General features: G+C 45.9%; 1 pseudogene; it reads left to right on the top strand.

Annotated features, from left to right (window-relative positions):
- Positions 1-6,918: 6,918 nt before the first annotated feature.
- On the top strand, positions 6,919-7,846 carry LOC119921632 (annotated as a pseudogene).
- Positions 7,847-21,242: the final 13,396 nt, after the last annotated feature.

Genomic DNA, 21,242 nt, shown 5'->3' with positions numbered 1-21,242 from the left:
CTCTTCTTGCTAGGGCACACAGCTCCTCAGTCAACTAAGTATTTGTTAAACGCTTTCTATGTGCCAAACACAATGAGATCGGACACCATGCCTGCCTCCCATGAGGCTCACAATCTAAGGAGGAGGGAGAAGAGGTATCTTTGCCCCATTTTACAAATGAGAAAACTGAGGCATAGAGAAGTGAAGTAGCATGCCCAATGTCACACAACAGGCCAGTAGCCAGATCTGTGATTAAATACACTGACCAAAAAAGTTGTTCATATCCCCAACTCCCAGACACAGCCCTGAAACACAATTATAAAAATAATAGTGGTATTTGTTTAGTGCTTCCTATACGTCAAGCACTGTTCTAAGAGGTGGAATAGATACAATCTAATCGGGTTGGTTACATGGATCTCACAGTCTAAATCCCCATTTTCCAGATGAGGTAACTGAGGCCCAGAGGAGTGAAGTGACTTGCCCAAGGTCACACAACAGACAAGTGGCAGAGTGAGGATTATAACCCAGGTCCCTCTGACTCCCATGCCCATGATCTATCCGCTAGGCCACTATTGTGAATTAGAGACAGAAAAGCAGAAGGGAGGACTGGATGTAATCTGTTCTGTCCTTTTCACAAATTATTTAATTAATCCGTGTCTTTCCTGAGAATACAAGGACCTATTCCCTGAGGCCATGGAAGACCTCAAAAAGTCCTACTGAGCCCAAACCAGAGCACTTTGAAGAGAAGGTAACACCATTCTTCAGGTGAGGTAGGTGAGAAGGCTATATGGCTGCATTTAATTTTTTCTGCATTTGCTCTGACACCTTCATTCTAGGGAATTTTCTTTAGGGAAAACAAGCCTAGCCCCTAGAAATCCAAAACCTTTTAGCCAGGAGAGTGAAATGTGGATCCAATTCTCTTTGGAAGTGTGCAAGGATAGATTAGCCTCAAACCTGAATGATCTCCTTATTCGCCTACTTTCAGATGGACTATCCATCTATCAATTAATGATATTTAATGAACACTTACTGTGTGCAGAGCAATCAATCAATGGTATTTATTGAGTATTTGCTATGTGCAGAGCACAGTACTAAACACTTGGGAGAGTGTAATACAATGGAGTTGGTAGATACATTCCCTGCCTACATTAAGTTTACATTCTATAGAGGGAGACCCACATTAACACAAATAAATAAATTACGGTTATGTACATAAAAACTGTGGGGCTCCGGGTGAGGTTAATATCAGGTGTTCAAAGGTTACAGATCTAAGTATGCAGGAGATGCAGAAGGGAGAGGAAGTTGGGGGAAAACGTGCTTAATCTGGGAAGGCGTCTTGGAGATGTCAGTTTAAAAAGGATTTGAAGGTGGAAAGAGTGATGAACTGTCAAATATGAAAAGGGGCAGAGTTCCAGGCCAGAGACCGCATTTGGGTGAGAGATCGGCAGTGAGAGAGATGAGATCGAGGTACAGTGAGTAGGTTGGTGTTAGAGGAGCAGGGTGTGTGCGCTGGACTGTAACAGGAGATCAGGGAGGTAAAGTAGGAGGGGATTGAACCTACTGAGTGTTTTAAAGCTGATGGTAAGAATTTTCTGTTTGTCATGGAAGTGGATGGGCAACTACTGGAGGTTCTTGAGGAGCAGTAACACGTGGATAGGATGTTTTAGAAAAAGTGGTACAGACAGCAGGGTGAAATTCGGTCTTGAGTGGGGACAGACAGAAGGCAGGGAGGGCAGTGGGAAGGCTGAAACAGTGATTAAGGTGGGATAAGATAAATGCCTGGGTTTAACGTGATAGCAGTTCGGACGGAGAGGAAAAAGTAGATTTTAGCCATGCTATGAAGGTAGAAACGACATGATTTGGTGACAGATGGAATATGTGGGTTGAAAGACAGAGATGAATCGAGGGTAATATCAAGTTTATGGGTTTGTGAGAAAGGGAGGATGGTGAGAAACAGCGTGGCTTAGGAGAAGCAGCATGGTTTAGTGGAAAAAGCACGGGTTTGAGAGTCAGAGGTCGTGGGTACAAATCTCATCTCCGCCACTTATCAGCTGTGTGACTTTGGGCAAGTCACTTAACTTCTCTGTGCCTCAGTTCCCTCATCTGGAAAAGGAGGATTCAGACCGTGAGCCTCAAGTGGGCCAACCTGATTACCTTGTATCTATTCCAACGCTTAGAACATTGCTTGGAACATAGTAAGCAGTTAAGACACACCGTAATTATCATTATTATTATAATTATTATGGTGCTTTCTACAGTGATGGGAAAGACATGCGGAGGACGGGGTTTAGTTGGGAAGATGTGGAGTTCTGATTTGGACATGCTAGGTTTGGTGTTTTGCCGGGACATACAGGTAAAAATGTCCTGAAGGCAGGAAGAACTGTGAGACTACAAAGAAGGAGAGAGGTCAGGGCTGGAGATGTAAATTTGTGAATCATCTGAGTAACGATGGTAAATGAAGGCATGGGAGTGAATGAATTCTCCAAAGGAGAATTCTGCAAAGGTGCAGACAGAGAATAGAAGGAGACCCAGAAATGAGACTTGAAAGGCCCCCACCATCAGAAGGAGCGAGAGAAGCAGCGTGGCTCAGTGGAAAGAGCACGGGCTCTGGAGTCAGAAGTCATGGGTTCAAATCCCGGCTCTGCCAATTGTCAGCTGTGTGACTCTGGGCAAGTCACTTCACTTCTCTGGGCCTCAGTTACCTCATCTGTAAAATGGGGATGAAGACTGTGAGCCCCCCGTGGGACAACCTGATCACCTTGTAACCTCCCCAGAGCTAGCAACACTACTTTGCACATAGTAAGCGCTTAACGAATGCCATCATTATTATTATTATTATCAGAAGATGGGAGATGAGGGGCCCGTGAAGGAGATTGAAAATGAGCAGACAGAGAGATAGGAGAACTAGGCGGGGAGTGTCAGTGAAGCCGAGGTTAGATAATGTTTCCAGAAGGGGATGGTCGACGGCTGAGAGATCGAGGAGGATTAGGATGGAGTAGAGGCCAGCAGATCTGTCGAGAAGAACTTTATTGTTGACTTTAGGGAGGACTGTTTCTGTGGAGCAAAAGGGGTGGAAATCAGATTGCAGGGGATCAAGGAGAGAATTGTCCCAGGATGTTCACTGTGAATAGGCAATGAAAATCTTCCAAATGGTGAAGTTTGGTTTCAGAAAGCTTGACAAAATATTTGGACACTTCTATTTTTTTAAGGCTTTTGTTAACTGCTTTCCTTGTGCCAGGCCCAGTTCTAAGCACTGGGATAGATACAGGATAATCAGGTAAGACATGATCCCTGTCCCATATAGACCTCACATCCCAAATCGGAGGGAGGAGGATTTAATCCCCATTTTAGAGATAAGGAAACCAAGGCTCAGAGAAGTTACGTGACTTGCCAAGACCACCCAGCCAACAAGGGGCAGATTTGGGATTAGAACCCAGGGTCCCCTGACTTTCCGTCCTTTACTATTTTCACTAGAGGAGGTTCCTTCTGTTCTCCCAACATTTCATTCTACTGGCACACAGAATAATAGGTTTAGTAGCCCATTTCTTCAGGAGATGGTAGTTCTCCTATTCTAATATTAAATCTGTTGAAAGTAAAGGGACAATTATTTTTGATAGTGTAACAAAACATTTGTCCTTCTTGAAAAGACCATTTTCTTCTGTTAGGAAAGTACATTTACTACGGTATTTATTAAGTGTTTACTATGTGTCAATCAGAGAAGCAGTATGGTTTAGTAAATAGAGCATGGGCCTTGGAGTCAAATGACCTGGGATCAAATACTGACTCCATCACTTGTCTGCTTTGTGACTTTCGGGAGTTACTTAACTTCTCTGAGCCTTGGTTACCTTATCTGTAAAATAGGAATTAAGACTGTGAACTACAAGTAGGACATAGACTGTGACCAGTTTGATTATTTTATTCCTTCCGTAACACTTAGTATAGTGCCTGGTACGTAGTAAGTGCTTAAGAAATACCATTAAAGGAAAAAAGCACTGTTCTAAGCATTGGGGTAGGTAGACGTTAATCATATTGGACCTGGTCCCAGTCTAAGTACATTTATCTGGATTTTGTGTTTCTCAAGTATGGTTGACATATTTCCTGTTCACTCTATTGGTCTGGGTTGATTCTTATGCAGACATTATAATTCAGATGATAAAAACCAGGGTTTCTCTGATGCAAAATGGATTCTTTGGAGAGAAGTTGAAAATACTGCCACTCAGTAATTTCCCCGAGATTTAATTGAAATGGTCTGATTATTTTTAGTGGTGAATACGCTCTAGTTTCTACAGAAATTAGAGAAATGGTGAGGCCTGGTGCAAAGAACACAGTCCTGGGAGTCTGGGGACCTGGGTTCTAATCCTATGCCACTAGTCTGCTGTGTAACCTTTGGCAAATCACTACACTTCTTTGTGCCACAGTTGCCTCATCTGTAAAAGGGGATTCAGTACCTGCTCTCCCTCCTACGTAGAGGTGAGACCCATGTGCGACCTGATTATTTTGTATCTACCCTAGCGCTTGGTACAGTGCTTGGCACATAGTAAACACTTAACCAATAACAAAATTAAATACAGAAAATTTTTGTTAAAGTTCCTCCTGGAGGATCTTGCTTTGAATTCGGGGAAGCAACATGAACTCCAACTTAGATTGTAGGACAAGAACTGTGCCCAACCTGATCATCTTGTATTGACCCCAGCGCTCAGTATACAGCTTGAGACATAGTAAGTGCTTAACAAATGCCATTATTATATTATTATATTTTATGGTCTGGCAGATGTGAAGAAGAAGGGAGTCCCAGGAAGTGGGAAGTATGTGAGCAATTGATTTAAGTTGGGGGAGTTGAAAGTGAGGGACAATTAGGAGGAGAAAAGAACATGTGATTAGAGGGAAGGGAGGAATTTAGAATGTGAAATCCAGGTTGTAGACTCACTGTGGGCAGGGAACGTGTCTACCAACTTTAATGAATAATGATAATAATAATGATAATAATAACAATTGTGGCACCGGGTAAGTGCTTACTATGAGCCAAACACTATTCTAAGATTGGGGGTAGATGTAAGTTAAATTGGGCACAGTCCCTGGCCCACATTGGGCTCACACTCTCAATCTTATTTTCTACAGTTGAGGTAACAGAGACCCAGAAAAGTTCCTTCCCATCTCACAAGCCCACAACCTTAGTGTTATCCTTGGCTCTGCTCTCATTCACCCCACACATCCATACCCCACTCTGCACACAGTAAGTGCTCAATAAATATGATTGAATGAATGAATGAATCCAATCCATTATAAAAACCTTCTGGTCTCACCTTCACAAAATCACCAAGATCCGCCCTTTCCTCACCATCCAAACCGCTACCTTGTTGGTACAATCTCTCATCCTGTCAGCCTCCTTTCTGATCTCCCATCCTTCTGTCTCTCCCTGCTTCAGTCTATACTTCACTCTGATGCCCGGATTATCTTCATACAGAAACGCTCTGGGCACATCACTCCCCCCCTTAAAAATCTCCAGTGGTTGCCTGTCAATCTTCGAATCAAACAAAACCTCCTCACTCTCGGCTTCAAGGCTTTCCATCACCTCACGCCTTCCTACTTCACCTCCCTTCTCTCCTTCTACAGCCTAGCCTGTACGCTCCGCTCCTCTGTCGCTAACTTCCGCACTGTGCTTCGTTCTCGCCTGTCCTACCGTCGACCCCTGGCCCACGTCCTCCCTCTGGCCTGGAATGGCCTCCCTCCACACATCTGCCAAACTAGCTCTTTTCCTCCCTTCAAAGCCCTACTGAAAGCTCACCTCATCATCATCATTATCAATCGTATTTATTGAGCGCTTACTATGTGCAGAGCACTGTACTAAGCGCTTGGGAAGTACAAATTGGCAACACATAGAGACAGTCCCTACCCAACAGTGGGCTCACAGTCTAAAAGGGGGAGACAGAGAACAAAATCAAACATACTAACAAAATAAAATAAATAGAATAGATATGTACAAATAAAATAAATAAATAAATAAATAGAGTAAAAAATATGTACAAACATATATACATATATACAGGTGCTGTGGGGAAGGGAAGGAGGTAAGATGGGGGGCATGGAGAGGGGGACGACGGGGAGAGGAAGGAAGGGGCTCAGTCTGGGAAGGCCTCCTGGAGGAGGTGAGCTCTCAGCAGGGCCTTGAAGGGAGGAAGAGAGCTAGCTTGGCGGATGGGCAGAGGGAGGGCATTCCAGGCCCGGGGGATGACGTGGGCCGGGGGTCGATGGCGGGACAGGCGAGAGCGAGGTACGGTGAGGAGATCAGCGGTGGAGGAGCGGAGTGTGCGGACTGGGCTGTAGAAGGAGAGAAGGGAGGTGAGGTAGGAGGGGGCGAGATGATGGAGAGCCTTGAAGCCCAGGGTGAGGAGTTTCTGCCTTCGTAGACTGAGTCCCTCTTTTCCTCTGCTCTTCCTCCCCTCCTCATTGCCCTTACTTCATCCCTCTGCTCTACCCCTTTCCTCTCCCAACACTTCTGTATATTTGTGCATATTTATTACGCTGTTCTATAAATGATGTGTATATATCTATGATTCTATTTATCTATTTTGATGGTATTGATGCCTGTCCACTTGTTTTGTTTTGTTGTCTGGCTCCACCGTCTAGACTGTGAGCCCACTGTTGGGTAGGAATTGTCTCTACCTGCTCCCAAATTGTACTTTCCAAGCACTTAGTACAGTGCTGTGCACACACTAGCCGCTCAATAAATACGATTGAATAAATGAATGAATGAAATAGCTTGCCCAAGGTCACACAGTAGACACGATGTGGAGCTGGGATTAGAACCCAGGTCCTTCTGACTCCCAGGCCTGTGCTCTATCCAATAAGCCACTTGAGAATTTTGCTACTCCACTGACTTTTTAATTCTTCTCCCACTTGGATTCTCGATTTTTCCCTCAATGCCAGCAGGCCTCCACAATGGAAAACCAAACAACGGTGAAAAAAGTCATCCTACTAGGACTGACAAGTGATCTGGAACTCCAAGATGTGTTTTTCCTCTTTCTTTTCCTCACTTACACATTGAGCATCCCCGGCAGTTTGACTATCGTCACCCCACCCTGCTGGATCCCTACCTTTATACCTCCATGCACTTCTTTCTCCGCAACTTCTGTTTCCTGGAGATCTCCTTCACCTCTGTCTTTGTTCCCAAAATGCTGGTCAACATCAGCACCAGGGATAAGACCATATCTTTCTCTGGCTGCTTCACACAGTATTTTTTCTCCATTCTCCTGGGGGTACCTGAGTTCTACCTCTTTATGGCCATGTCCCTGGACCCCTACGTCGCAATCTGCAGGCCCCTGGAATACACAACCATCATGAGCGGAGGATTTGTGTTCTGCACGTCCTCTGCTCTTGGATCTCCGGTTTCCTCGTCGTCTCCGAGCCACACAACATGACCAGCATACTCCCTTTCTGTGGAACCAACGTCATCACTCATTACCGCTGTGACTACACCATCTTGCTTCAACTCGCCTACTCAGACATACACCTCATCGAGGTGATGGAGCTGGTCCTGGCTGTGGTCACAGTGATCTTGACCTTGGCATCAGTGATCCTGTTCTACGCCTATATCCTCTTGAGCATTTTGAGAATTCCCTCCGTCCAGCTGAGGAAGAAGGTCTTTTCCACCTGTTCTTCCCACATAATTGTCATCTCCCTGTCTTACGGTAGTTGTATCTTCATGTATGTCAATCCCTTCGTGAAAGATGCTGCAGCTTTCAATAAGGGGGTGGCTGTTCTGAACACTTCAGTTGCCCCCTTGTTGAATCCCTTTATTTATGCTTTGAGAAACCAGCAGGTGGGACAAACCTTTAAGAATGTGTTCGGAACGATAAGCATTTTCTGAAGGAAGTGAGTCTATTCACTCCCTCGAGAATCATCCATCCATTGATCAAGGAATGATATTTATTGAATGCTTACTGAGTGCAGAGCACAGTACTAAGTGCTTAGGAGAGTGCACTAAAAGAGAGTTGGTAGACACGTTCCCTACCCACAGTGAACGTAAAGTCTGCAGTCTCAAAGTCAAAACGAAGTGGAAAGAGCACATAACCTGGAGTCAAAGGACCTGGGTTCTAATCCTGGCTCCTCCACCTGCCAGCTGGGTAACCCTGAACAAGTATCTTCATTGCTGTGCACCTCATTTTCCTCATCTGTAAAATGATAATAATAATAATTATGGTATTTGTTAAGCACTTACTATGTGCCAGGAATTATACTTATCTCTGGGGTTGTTGCAAGCAAATTGGATTGGACACAGTGTCTGTCCTATGTGGGCTCACTTTCTGGATCCTCATTTTACAGATGAGGTAACTGAGGCACTGAGAAGTTAAGTGACGTGCCCAAGGTCACACAGAAGACAAGTGGCAGAGCGGGGATTGGAACCTTCTGACTCACAGGCCCGTGCTCTATCCACTATACCATGCTGTTTCTAGATTAGAAACTAGACCTCCAGGACAGCTTGAAAAAAATTCCAATTCCTGCACTAAGAAATTGCAATGAAGAAATTCATCATCTCCAACTAGGCCAGTCAAAGACATTCACCTCATGCTCTAACGGGATACCTTTTTGAGCTAAGGTCCTTGATAGTTCATTCCAGTTCTCTAATAAGATTTCAAAGTTTTCCAATCAGGGATGAACAGGTACAAAAATGATATCCTTATGAAGCCTGTCCACTACCGTACTAATTCCTTCGAAAACTTCAGCCCATTCTCCCCACCTCCCACCCGCCCCTCGGACACAACATGAAAAGGTGGTACCTGTGAAAAGTAGAATCAGTTGAGGGGTGATGGGGGAAGGGGAGAGGCGTAGAGGCAACCATATTATCTAAAGACACAAAATTTAATTATACTTTTTTTTCTCAAGGTACATATCACCTCGCGTGAATGTACAGTGATTTAGAGGGGAACATCACAAAAATTTTCCATACTCTCTTCAATACCTCTTCTGCCTCCTACTTAGAGAGTGAACCTCATGTGAGACAGGGACAGTATGTAACCTATCTCGTCTCTACCTCAGCGCTTGATACAGTGCTCGCCACATAGGAAGTGCTTAACAATTATGATAATCATTGTGATTATTATACTCCCAGGTTTAAATAATCGAACCTTAGTGCCATTGTCATTGAAGCTGAAATACATTTTTCACAATTTCAAAGTTTCCACGTTAAATTTCCCTCCCTCCTTCCCTCCTTCCTTCCCTCCTTCCTTCCCTCCTTCCTTCCCTCCTTCCCTCCCTCCTTCCCTCCTTCCTTCCTTCCCTCCTTCCTTCCTTCCCTCCTCCCTTCCCTCCTCCCTTCCTTCCTTCCTTCCTTCCTTCCTTCCTTCCTTCCTTCCTTCCTTCCTTCCTTACTTCCCTCCTTCCTTCCTTCCCTCCTTCCTTCCTTCCCTCCTTCCCTCCTTCCTTCTTTCCTTCCCTCCTTCCGTCCTTCCTTCTTTCCTTCCTTCCTTCCTTCCTTCCTTCCTTCCTTCCTTCCTTCCTTCCTTCCTTCCTTCCTTCCTTCCTTCCTTCCTTCCTTCCTTCCTTCCTTCTTACAGTGCTCTGCACACACCTGCATCTGTATGGCCTCATTATTTCTAGATTCAATCCTGGTTTTCGGTTGGGTCATAACTTCAGTTGACTTGAACCATAACTTGAGTTACTGAAGCAGCGTGGCTCAGTGGAAAGAGCCCGGGCTTTGGAGTCAGGGGTCATGGGTTCGAATCCCGGCTCTGCCAACTGTCAGATGTGTGACTTTGGGCAAGTCACTTAACTTCTCTGGGCCTCAGTTCCCTCATCTGTAAAATGGGGATTAAGACTGTGAGCCCCCCGTGGGACAACCTGATCTCCTTATAATCTCCCCAGCGCTTAGTACAGTGCTTTGCACATAGAAAGCGCTTAATAAATGCCATTATTATTATTATTATTATTATAACCCAGGTCCTCTGACTCCCAGCCCTTGCTCCTCTTTTTCCCTGAGGCCTCAGTTACCTCATCTAATAAAATGAGGATTAAATCCCCCTTCCTCCTACTCAGACTGTGAGCCCCTTGTGGGGCAGAGATTTGTGTCCTAAAACAGTGCTTAGAATGGTGCGTGACACATAGCAAGCATTCAGCAAATACCATTTAAAAATAAACCTGAAAGCAGACTCTTCCAACATCGCAGATATGAGGTTATCCCATCTAATTCAAAGGTACCCCTTCTCCAGAGGTCCTGGGGATGGAAGCAGTGAGAATTGTATCAGAAGGCTGGTTCAGAAATTGCCACTGAGGGTTCCCACTATGCCTCTCCAGTCCAAAGCCCTTAAGTCCCCATTCAAAAGCAACTTGAGATCCATAAATTCTGTGATGGAGAGGATACTCACCCACTTCGGTCGCTCCCACCACCTGGAAGTGCTGAGGGCAATCAGTCAGACTCTGGCAGGAATGGGCCAACTTGGCATTAATCAGCCACTTTCCTTAAACCTCCCCTCCCTCAGAGGCAGATCAGCCCGTGCCTGAATGAGTGGATGACTAAATTTTAATCCACTCCGACACTTCGATGGGGAAACCTCTCTATTTCTCCCCATAATCTCTCCCGAGCTGGAGCAAGATGAGCTCAGAGTCCACCTCCTTTTAGACCCAGTGAGATGCTCCTGTAGGTGCCCAGGATAACGATTCTGAGAGGCCGGCCTTCCATCACACCGCGCGGCCCTGCTGCTCCCGGAAGGATCCTCTCCTCCGGATGCTGCCGCGAGGGCCGGACCCACCCCCTCCCTCCGTCTCTCCGTCCCAGAGCAGCCTGCTATAGGGCGCCCACGACCCGTGGCCGGGCTCCTGGCCGTCACCCGCCCGGACATCTGCATCCCCAGCCAAATACACAGAGGCCCCTGGGCTGGACCTCCCCCCCTCCCGCCGACCCCCAGCGTCACTACACTCGTCCCTCGAAGCCACCTCAACTCTGTCCAAGTAGCCAACTGGGATCGTGGGACATTGTGTCTCCCTGCTTGATCGTGAATATTTTGTCGCCCTGCTTCATCGTGAATATTTTGTCCCCCTGTTTGATCGTGGTACATTGTGTCCCCTTGCTTGATCGTAGAACATTGTGCCCCCCTGGCTGATTCCCCCCCACCCCCGCTCCCTTCCCCCTCACTTCCTCACTAGAATTCCTCTGTACCAGCGCCAAAACTCAAACCCTCCCTTCCAAACCCCTCCCTCCCCTCCTCCCCGCCCCCATCCCATCCCAGTTCTCCTTTCTCATCACCACCCCTTTTCCCCCTCTTCCCGCCCAGGCCCCCGACACCTCATCCCAATCCAAACCTTTCCCACCCGTCGCACCCTTCCCTCTCCCTCCCCTCCCTCCACAGCTGCTGCCAAGTGTGGCCTTTGGAACCCCCGCTCCATTATAGGTAAGCTCCCTTTTATCCTGGACCTATTCCTTTCCAGCTCTTTATTCCTCCTCGCCCTAACTGAAACATTCATTCAATCGTATTTGTTGAGCATTTACTGTGTGTAGAGCATGTACTAAGCGCTTGGGAAGTACAAGTTGGAACATGGCTCTCTCCGGATGACACAGTCTCTTCTGCTGATCTCTGCAGTGGAGGCTTCTTCTTCTCACACTCCCCGATACTCACTGGAAAAGGAGGAAGCACTCTGCTACAAGTCATAACTCACCTTTGCTGGACAGCAGCAGCATGGGAGAGAATCGAGGGCTAAGACACAGGTTTACTTCACGGAAGGAGACAATGGTAAATCACTTCTACATTTTGACCAAGAAAATACTATGGATACACTACCAGAACGATTGCAGATGGACGGGGGCATTTTGGGAGAGATGTGTCCAGGGCATCATTATGGTTGAAGACGACTTGACAGCATAAAACAAGACAATTCCCCTGCCCACAGTGAGCTAGAATGGCAGAACAATGAGCAAAAGGCCCAACAATAAGCAAATGGCATTTATTAAGCACTAACCGTGTGTAGAACGCTGTACTGACCACATGGGAGAGTACAATAGAGTTGGTGGACACCATCCTAGCCCTCAAGCCTTTTGCAATCTGATCCAGGTGATGGTTATGGTTCTTGGCAACTTTCCTAAAGTTTAAGGGTGAATCTAGTGGAAAGAGCACTGAGCTAGGAGATGGGAGGCCTGGATCCAGTCCTACCTCCAGCATTTGCCTGCTGTGTTACCTTAAGCAAGTCATTTGACCTCTCTGGCCTTGAGTTTCCTCATCTGTAAAATGGGGGTAATAATATATGCCTCTGCCTACTCCTTAAATTGTACGCCTGTGTAAGACATGGACTGTGTCCAATCTAGTTAGTTTCCATGGCTTAGTGGACAGAGCATGGGCCTGGGAGTCAGAAGGTCATGGGCTCTAATCCTGGTCCCGCCACTTGTCTGTTGTGTGACCTTGGGCAAGTCACTTCAATTCACTGTGTCCAACCGGATTACCTTGTTTTTATACCAGTGCTTGGCACATAGTAAGAGTTTAACAAGTACCATAATTATTACTGTTATTATTCCATTTGCCCTAGTACTTAGCACATAGTAAACACGTGATAAATACTGTTATTATTGTTAGTGTTGTTGATAATATAAATCAATCATATTTATTGAGTGCTCACCGTGTGCTGAGTAGAGAAGCAGCGTGGTTTAGTGGAAAGAGCACGGGCTTGGGAGACAGAGGTCATGGGTTTTAATACTGGCTCCACCACCTTTCAGCTGTATGACTTTGGGCAAGTCACTTAATTTATTTGTGTCTCAGTTACCTCATCTGTAAAATGGGGATTAAGACTGTGAGCCCCACGTGGGCCAACCTGAATGCCTCGTATCTACCCCAGTGCTTAGAACAGTGTTTGGCACATAGTAAGCGTTTAACAAATGCCATTATTATTATTATTACTAGAAGTATGGAAGAGTACAATTTAACAGAGCTGGTAGACATCTAGTCTGTTCACTAGGAGCTCATAGCCTATGTGTGCAGAGCACTGTACTAAGTGCTTGGGAGAGTACAATATAACAGAGCTGGTAGCCAGGTTACCTGCCTACGGGGAGCTTAAAGTTGAGAGGGGGAGGCAGGCATTAAAATAAATTGCGGACATGTACATACTCTGAGCATTCTCTCTTTACTTAAGGAATGTTTGTGTTTCCCACATAATCATTTTATGCCATTGACATATTTAGAACACTTTCTGTAGGGTGTCTCTGGTCTATCCCAGGTTTTAGGTTTAAAGCTGGGTAAAGGTTTAAAGCAAAGCTGGGTAAAGATCAGAGAAGAACGTAGGAATTTTCCATTCTGCCCATAGCACTTATGTAGATACCTGTATAAATGTCTGTCTATCCTTCTAGACTCCTTCTCAGGATTGCTCCTGGAGAGTTTCCAGTAGTCTAATAGTCTCAGCTATGGTAGGGAGAGTCAAGCAGAGGCCTACCCCTTCCTTGCTTCCATTCCTTCCATTCCTAGCTTGGGAGGTGGCTAGCGAGTGGGAGGCAATCTGCTACAAGTCAAAGCTCACTTGTGTTGGGCAGCGGCGGCAAGGGAAAGAGTCAGGGGCAGAGACTCAAGTTTACTGTGCTGAAGAAGGCCACAGTAAACCACTTCCAGATTTTTACCAAGAAAACTCTATGGGTACACTACCAGAACAATTGCAGATGGAGAGTGGGACATTCTTGGAGAGATGTGTCCATGGAGTTGCTGTGAGTAGGAGAAGACTCGACAGCATAAGACAAGACCCTTCTAGACTGTAAGCTTGTTGAGAGCAGAGAACATACCTACCAACTCTGTTCTACCATACTCCTCCAAGTGCTAGCACAGTGAACTGCATACAGTGAGAGAAGTAGCATGGCTTAGTAGATAAAGCACAGGCCTGGGAGTCGAAAGGCCCTGGATTCTTATCCCAGCTCAAACACATATCTGCTGCATGACCTTGAGCAAGTCACTTAACTTCTCTGGGCCTCAGGCACTTATCTGTAAAGTGGGGATTAAGAATGTGAGCCCCATGTGGGACAGAAACTGTCCAACCCGATTTGCTTGTATCCACCCCAGCGTTTAGAACAATGCTTGTCACATAGTAAGCACTTAACAAGCACAATAATTCTAATGAAAACACTACTGATTAATTGATTTAAAGTATTTTTCCGTTTCTGGACTATAAACTCATTGTGGGTAGGAATGTGCCTACCAACTGTTATATTGTATTCTCCCAAGTGATGAGTCCAGTGTTGAATAAATATGATTGATAGACTGGTGGGTATTCAGTGTCACCCTGCTGAATAGAACCAGTGTCTCTGTCAATCACTCATTCATTCAATCGTATTTATTGAGCGCTTACTGTGTGCAGAGCACTAAACTAAGCGCTTGGATAGTACAATTCAGCAACAGAGGCAATCCCTGCCCGCAACGGGCTCACAGTCTGGAAGGGGGAGACAGACATCAAAACAAGTAAACAGACATCAGTAGCATGAGTATAAATAAATAGAATTATAAACGTATACACGTCATTAATATAAATGGACGAAATTATCAATATGTACATATATACACAAGTGCTGTGGTGACGGGAGACGGGTAGACCAAAGGGAGCTCCCCCAGAGGCAGGTCTAGATCTACCAAGATGAGGAGGGCCGGATTCTAATGCAGACAGAACTGAGGTGATGATGACGACGGAATTTGTTAAACACTTACTATCTCTCAAGCACTGTTGAAGCGCTGAGGTACATACAAACCAATCAGGTTGGACACGGTCCGTGTCCCACACGGGACTCACAGTCGTCATCCCCAATTTGCTGATGAGGTAACTGAAGCACAGAGGAGTGAAGTGACTAGCCCACGATCACACAGCAGACAAATGGCAGAGCTGGGATTAGAACCCAGTTTCTTCTGACTCCCAGGCCCATGCTCCAAGCAAGCTGACACCTCAAGCCCCATCAGGAGGACAGATGCTTCTTCCTCTGCTAGGGAAGCTGTCTCGGCCACACTCATACCCACCTGAGCTCTGGGGGACGAGGGACAAGACCCCTTCATCACTAGTTCGGTGTCTCCCCGTCTGGCGCGTCTGGTCACCCTATGCTGGTGAGATGAGGTGGATAGACAAGGATCCTTCTGGGGATTCTACGAGGGATCCATATTGGAAACTGGAGATTCTGTCTTCCAGAACCTATTCATCCTCCTGTCCCCGGAAATCATAAGGAAGGGACTGATGACTGAGAACGTGAAGGACAGCACCAGGTGACTGTTGACCAGAAAAGATGACTTCTCTTTCATGTTTATTAAAATGCTCAGCATGATGGACTGTCGCTCATAGTGGAGGACGAAGAAGGAGACCAGGGCCACGACCCTTATGATAATAATAATAATAATAATAATAATAATAATAATAATAATAATAATGGCATTTATGAAGCGCTTACTATGTGCAAAGCAGTGTTCTAAGCGCTGGGGAGGTTACAATGTAACTAGGTTGTCCCACGGGGAGCTCACAGTCTTAATCCCCATTTTAAAGGTGAGGCAACTGAGGCACAGAGAGGTTAAATGAATTGCCCAAAGTCACACAGCTGACAAGTGGCGGAGCTGGGATTTGAGCCCATGACCTCTGACTCCAAAAATCTGTGCTCTTTCCACTGAGCCACGCTGCTTCCTTTGACTGCTCTGACCTCAGGCATCGTCCCGGGGGACGGTCCGTGTGCTTGGAGGTGTCGGACCTGCTGATGGTGCCTGTGCAGGACCCAGAACATGTAGGCGCTGGCCACACTCATTAGCCCCGTGAAGAACAGATCCTAGAGAGAGAGCACGGGAGAGATGAACAAGGCATTTTTTGTGCCGCCAATGACTGGTGAACAATGTTTGAGATCCAGCGATATTGAAACAGTACTGCTGTACTGAGCACCTCTCACGCCCATTGGCACACTAATGTAAATCAGCAGATTGAAGACCCAGGACAGGAGTCAGAAATGGACGACACACCTGGGAAATCTGGCCTTGATCCGGGCCCATCGTGGGATTCTGGGGCTAATGGTGACAGCCTGGAACATGATCAGGAGACAGATGCTGCAGATGGTAAGACCCCGGGCTACTCGGTACAGGTGTAAAAGTGTTTTACACCCCATATCGCCCAGGAAAATTCTCCATCCCCATCCTGAAAGTGTTTCCGGGATGCGCCTGGTGGGAAATATTGTGGGGTTAGCCAATGCCAAGTGGGCGAGGATCAAGTCTGAGGAGTTGAGCCTGTGGCTGCTGGTGGCCACGTGGATAAAAACCAGAAGGAAAAATATATTTCCTGACATCCCAGTGCTCATCTGCAACAGCATCAAAATCTCCTCCCCACCAATTTCTATGGCGTTCATCCTCGTGAATTTCCAGTTATACCTTGAAGAAACCTGCTGAGCAACGTGAGAGGAAGACAGGGAGAGAGGCAGAGAAACAGAGCAATGGAGAGAAAGGATAGAAAGAGAAGGGGATAGAAAGAAAGAACAATAAGGAGTGAATAAGGGGAGAGAAAGAGCAAAGGTGAGAGTGGGGAAGGGGAGAGAGAGTAAGAGACAAAGAGTGAAGGGGAGAGAGAAAGAGAGCAAGAGTGAGGAACAGTAAGGCAGGGGAGAGAGAGAAAGAGTGAGGAAGGGGAGTTAGAGAAAGAGAGCAAGGGTGAGAAAGAGAGAGGAAGGGGAGAGAGAGAGAGAGAGAGAGAGAGAGAGACAGAGAGAGACAGAGAGAGACAGAGAGAGAGAGAGGAAGGGAACAGAGAAAGAGAATATAAGGGTGATAAACAATGAGGAAGGGGAGAGAGCAAGGGAGAAAGGAATGAGGAAGAGGAGAAATAGAAAGAGAGAAAGGGCTGTGGTAAGCAACAGTTACTCCATCTTGTAATGCAGAAGCCATTTCCTAAGAGACTATTCTCTGACCCCATGACCAGCAAGGGCAAAGAAGGAATTGAAAGAGAGATGGAATTTTCTTATTGAAAAGTTTAAGGAGGACTTGAGTTGCTGAGGAAAAACTGAAGTATCTTGGTGAGGAGTTTGAGGAAGGCCTGGATGGCTGAGGATAAATGGAATTGTTTTGCAGACAGGCTGGGGAGGAGCTAAATTGCTCTGCTGGGCAGGTGAAAGATGACCTGATGGGGTTAAACCTGCAGGGGTAAGAACAGGGGAATAGCCGTCATCCTCCTTGGTTTGCCGGGGAGCATAAGACAGCAGGCAATCCTGAGTAGCCCCCACTGCAACCACCCCGAAACAACTGATTTAAGGCGAAAATAACTGATCCCACCTGCTATGGCAAAACCACCTAACCCGAAGCATCTACTGCGTGGCTGCGGCAAGAAATCATCTAAGACATGCATTAAGGAGCCTACTACTGCCAGGGCCAAAGCCACTAAGACTTGAACCAGGACGACGTCTGAGGACAGCTAGACTCCTTGAACCCTTCTGATCTGGGACCGTCTGCAAGATTTTGGGGGAAACCAGCTAGATGCGTAGCTATTCTGCGTCCGTTTCTGTGTGTGTGTATGCGCCTATCCCCTGTTTTTAGTAGGTTAAGTATGGAATAAAATGTTCTGCTGCACACAAATGTGGTTTGGTTTCTCTTTGAACTTGTTGACAAGTGCCCGCCCTAGTAGGAGCTCCTGGTTAATTAGGGCTGCCTGGGGGTGGCAGAGGAGGGGGGATGAGGGGAAAGAGGTGACTCTATAGATCTCGCTTCAGGGGATCAGAAATCTGGGTGAGGGGCGTCCAAGGATCTCATACCAGGAATCAGGGTGAGGTGCATCCTAGGATCCCATCCAAAAGGAGCAGAAATCTAGGTGAAATGTCTCTTTGGCAACCTGGGAGAGGACGGGCAGGGCAAAGATCTCAGTCGGGGCTCATGACAAGGGCAAGAAACAGTGAGGAAGGGGAGACAGAAAAAGAGCAATGGTGAGGAAGGGAAGAGAGAGAAAGAAAGCAAGGGTGAGAAAGAATAAGAAAAGAGACAGGTAAAGAGAGCAAGGGTGAGGAAGAGTGAAGAAGAGGAGAGAGAGAAAGTGTTAATTTGGACATTCAATCACCTCAATTCCCTCATCTGTAAAGTGGGGATTGACAGTCACACCCATGTGGGACAGTGGACTGTGGCCAACATGATTAGCTTACATATACCCCAGTATTTGGTACAGTGTTTGACACAAAGTAGTGCTTAACAAAAACTACAAAGAATGTATGAACAAGGCGTCGTCGACATTTAGAATGAAGAAAGGAACTGACAATATAGCTTACTTTACATCGGGTTTCACATTTACTGTTCATCAGTTTGGATTTTACAGTAATAGCTTCCTTTTGTGCACCAGGTCTGAAGACACAGCAATGGTGAGGGTGAGGACACATGGAAGGGAAGGAAATAGCGAAATAATTTTCAGAAGCATAACGCGGTGAGGGAAATTGGGGGGGAGAAAGATTAAAGAGGGTGGAGTAGTGGAATGGAAGAGGATGAGGAATGGTAAGGGAAGGTACCTTATAACTGGGGCAGGGAACGTCATTGTTTATTGTTGTACTGTACTTTCCCAAGGGCTTAATACAGTGCTTTGTTCACAGTAAGTATTCAATAAATACGATTGAAAAAGTGAATGAATGACTGGGGGTCGTTACCAGGAAGGGACGAGATCTTCATTTTAGTTGTAATGAAGTTGAATTCAACACCTTTTTCTCTTTTGTAATGGTATTTCTTAAGCACTTTCTAAGTGTCAAACGTTGTTCCATGCGCTGGGGCAGATACAAGCTAATCAGGTTGGACAGAGTCCCTGTCCACATGGGGCTCACATTCTTAATCCCCATTTTACAGATGAGGTAATGGAGGTGCAGAGAAATGAAGTGAGTTGCCAAATGTCACCCAGAGGTACGTGGTGGAGCCAGGATTAGAACTCTGGTCCTCTGATCCCCAGGACTGGACATTTTCTACTAGGCCATGCTGCTCTCTCTTATTCAATATGAAAGCTGAATGTTATATTGATAATAACTGTGGTGTTTATTAAGTCCTTACTATGTGCCAAGTACTATACTAAACGCAGTGGTAGATATGAGATGATCAGATGGGAAAGCATCTCTGTCCCATGTGGGGATCATAGTTCAGGTAGACAAGGAAGGTTCCCTCAAACACATTCATCTCATTGTCAGCAGTCTCATCTTCAAGCTGAAGGAAAAGTCCAAACCCATCCTGACTGAACTTAGCCCTTATTCATCGATTGACCCTGCCAGCCACCTATGAATCATTATATTATTCACCTTTCAGCCACCTGCACAAGTTGTGAGAAGCAGCGTGGCCTAATGGATAGAGCACGGGCCTGGGAGTCAGAAGGACCTTGAGTTCTAATCCTGGCTCCTGGATCCTGTTTGCTGTGTGACTTTGGGCAAGTGATTTAACTTCTCTGAGCCTCAGTTAATTCATCTGGATTAACAATAGATGGCATTTTTTAAGCACATACTACGTGTCAAGCACTGTTTTAAGCACTAATGTAGATATGAGATAATCAGTTTGGACTGTGAGAGCTTGAGCCCCATGTGGGTCAAGGACTGTGTCCAACGTGATTATCTTGTATCTGCCCCAGCACTTAGAACAGGGCTTGGCACATAGTAAATGCTTAACAAGTACAACCAGTATTATTGTTCTTATTAATTTGCACCTGTCTGTCTCCCACATGACATTGTAAGCTCCCTGATGGTCATGTTTTCAACTTTTATAGCATTCTCCCAAGCGTTTAGTCCAGTGCTCTGCACGCAGAGGTTCACTCAATAATCCTCATTGATTGAACAATTCAACTGTCCCTGTCCTTTTTACTAATAATAATGATGAGGATAATAATAATAATAGTAATAATCGTGGTGCTTGTTAAGTGCTTACTATGGCACTGTTTTAACCGCTGGGGTGGATCCAAAGCAGATAGAGTTGGATACAATCCCTGTCCCACATGGGCCTCACAATCTTAATCCTCATTTTACAGATGAGGAAACTGAGGTACAGAGAAGTGAAATGATCTGCTCAAGCTCACCCAGCAGACATATGGCAGAGCAGGATTAGAACCCAGATCTTTCTTACTACCAGGCCTATGCTCTATCTACTAGAGCACACTGCTATTTATGTCTACCAGTGGGGATCGTCTGAGATTGCAATTCTATTTTCCTAGGAAGCTGCCAAAGTGTCATCTTATTTGTTTGTTATTTGTAATGCACTTACTATTTGCAAAGCACTGTTCTAAGCACTCTGGTAGAAAAAGTTAATCACATTTGGCACAGTCCCTCTCCCAAAGGGGTCAAACCATCTAAGTAGGAGGAAGAACAGGGTTTGACTCCCCATTTTACAGATGAAGAAACTAAAGCACAGTGAGGTGAATTTAGTTGCCCAAAGTCCCACAGCAGTCAGTCAATCGTATTTATTGAGCACTCACTGTGTGCAGAGCACTGTAGTAAGCTTTTGGAAGAGTACAATATAGCAATAAAACAGACATATTCCTTGCCCACATTGAGCTTATGTGGGCAAGAGGATAAGAGGAGAAGACGGACATTAACGCAAATAAATGAAATTACAATGAAGGAACTAGGATTAGAACCCAGGTCCTCTATCTCCCAGGCCCTTGCTCTTCTCTTTCCCGGAGGCCTGTTACATCTTCTGTAAAATGAGGATTAAATCCCCCTCCCTCCTATTTAGACTGTGAGCCCCAAGTGGGGCAGAGATTTATATCTAACCACAGTGCTTAGAACAGAGCTTATCACATAGTAAGCATTTAAAAAATACCAATTAAAAATAAACCGAAAACTGATCCTTGCAACGTTGCAGATAAGAGGTTACCCCCAACAATTCAAAGGGGCCCCTTCTCCAGAGGTCTTGAGGATGAAAGAACTGAGAATCGTTTCAGAAAGTTGGTTCAGAAATGGCCACCGAAGGCTCCCGCTATGCTACTCCAGTCCTAAGATTTAAAGTTTCCATTCAAAAGCAACTTGCAATCCAGAACTTTTGTGATGGAGAGGCTACACACCCACCTCCATCGCTCCCGCTGGCCGGAAAGGCAGGGGGCAGTCAGTCAGACTGACGGGAGTCGGCTGAGGTGGCATTCATCAGCTGCTTTTTTCATGCCACCCCTTCCTCATGGGCAGTTAGCACATGCATGAATGAATGGATGACTTGAGTATAAATCCACTTTGACACTCCATCGGGAAACCCCCCGGACCTGCCTGCTCTCTCCTTCCCCATAATCACTTCTGAGCTGGGGCAAGATGAGCTCAGAATCCTCCTCCTGTTAGATCCAGAGAGGCGCTCCTGGCAGCTTGTGGGCTA

This window comes from Tachyglossus aculeatus (assembly GCF_015852505.1).
Source record: "Tachyglossus aculeatus isolate mTacAcu1 chromosome 12 unlocalized genomic scaffold, mTacAcu1.pri SUPER_6_unloc_4, whole genome shotgun sequence".
NCBI lineage: Eukaryota > Metazoa > Chordata > Mammalia > Monotremata > Tachyglossidae > Tachyglossus > Tachyglossus aculeatus.
Note: the sequence above shows the minus strand (reverse complement) of the source record. Positions and strands in the feature narration are given on the sequence as shown.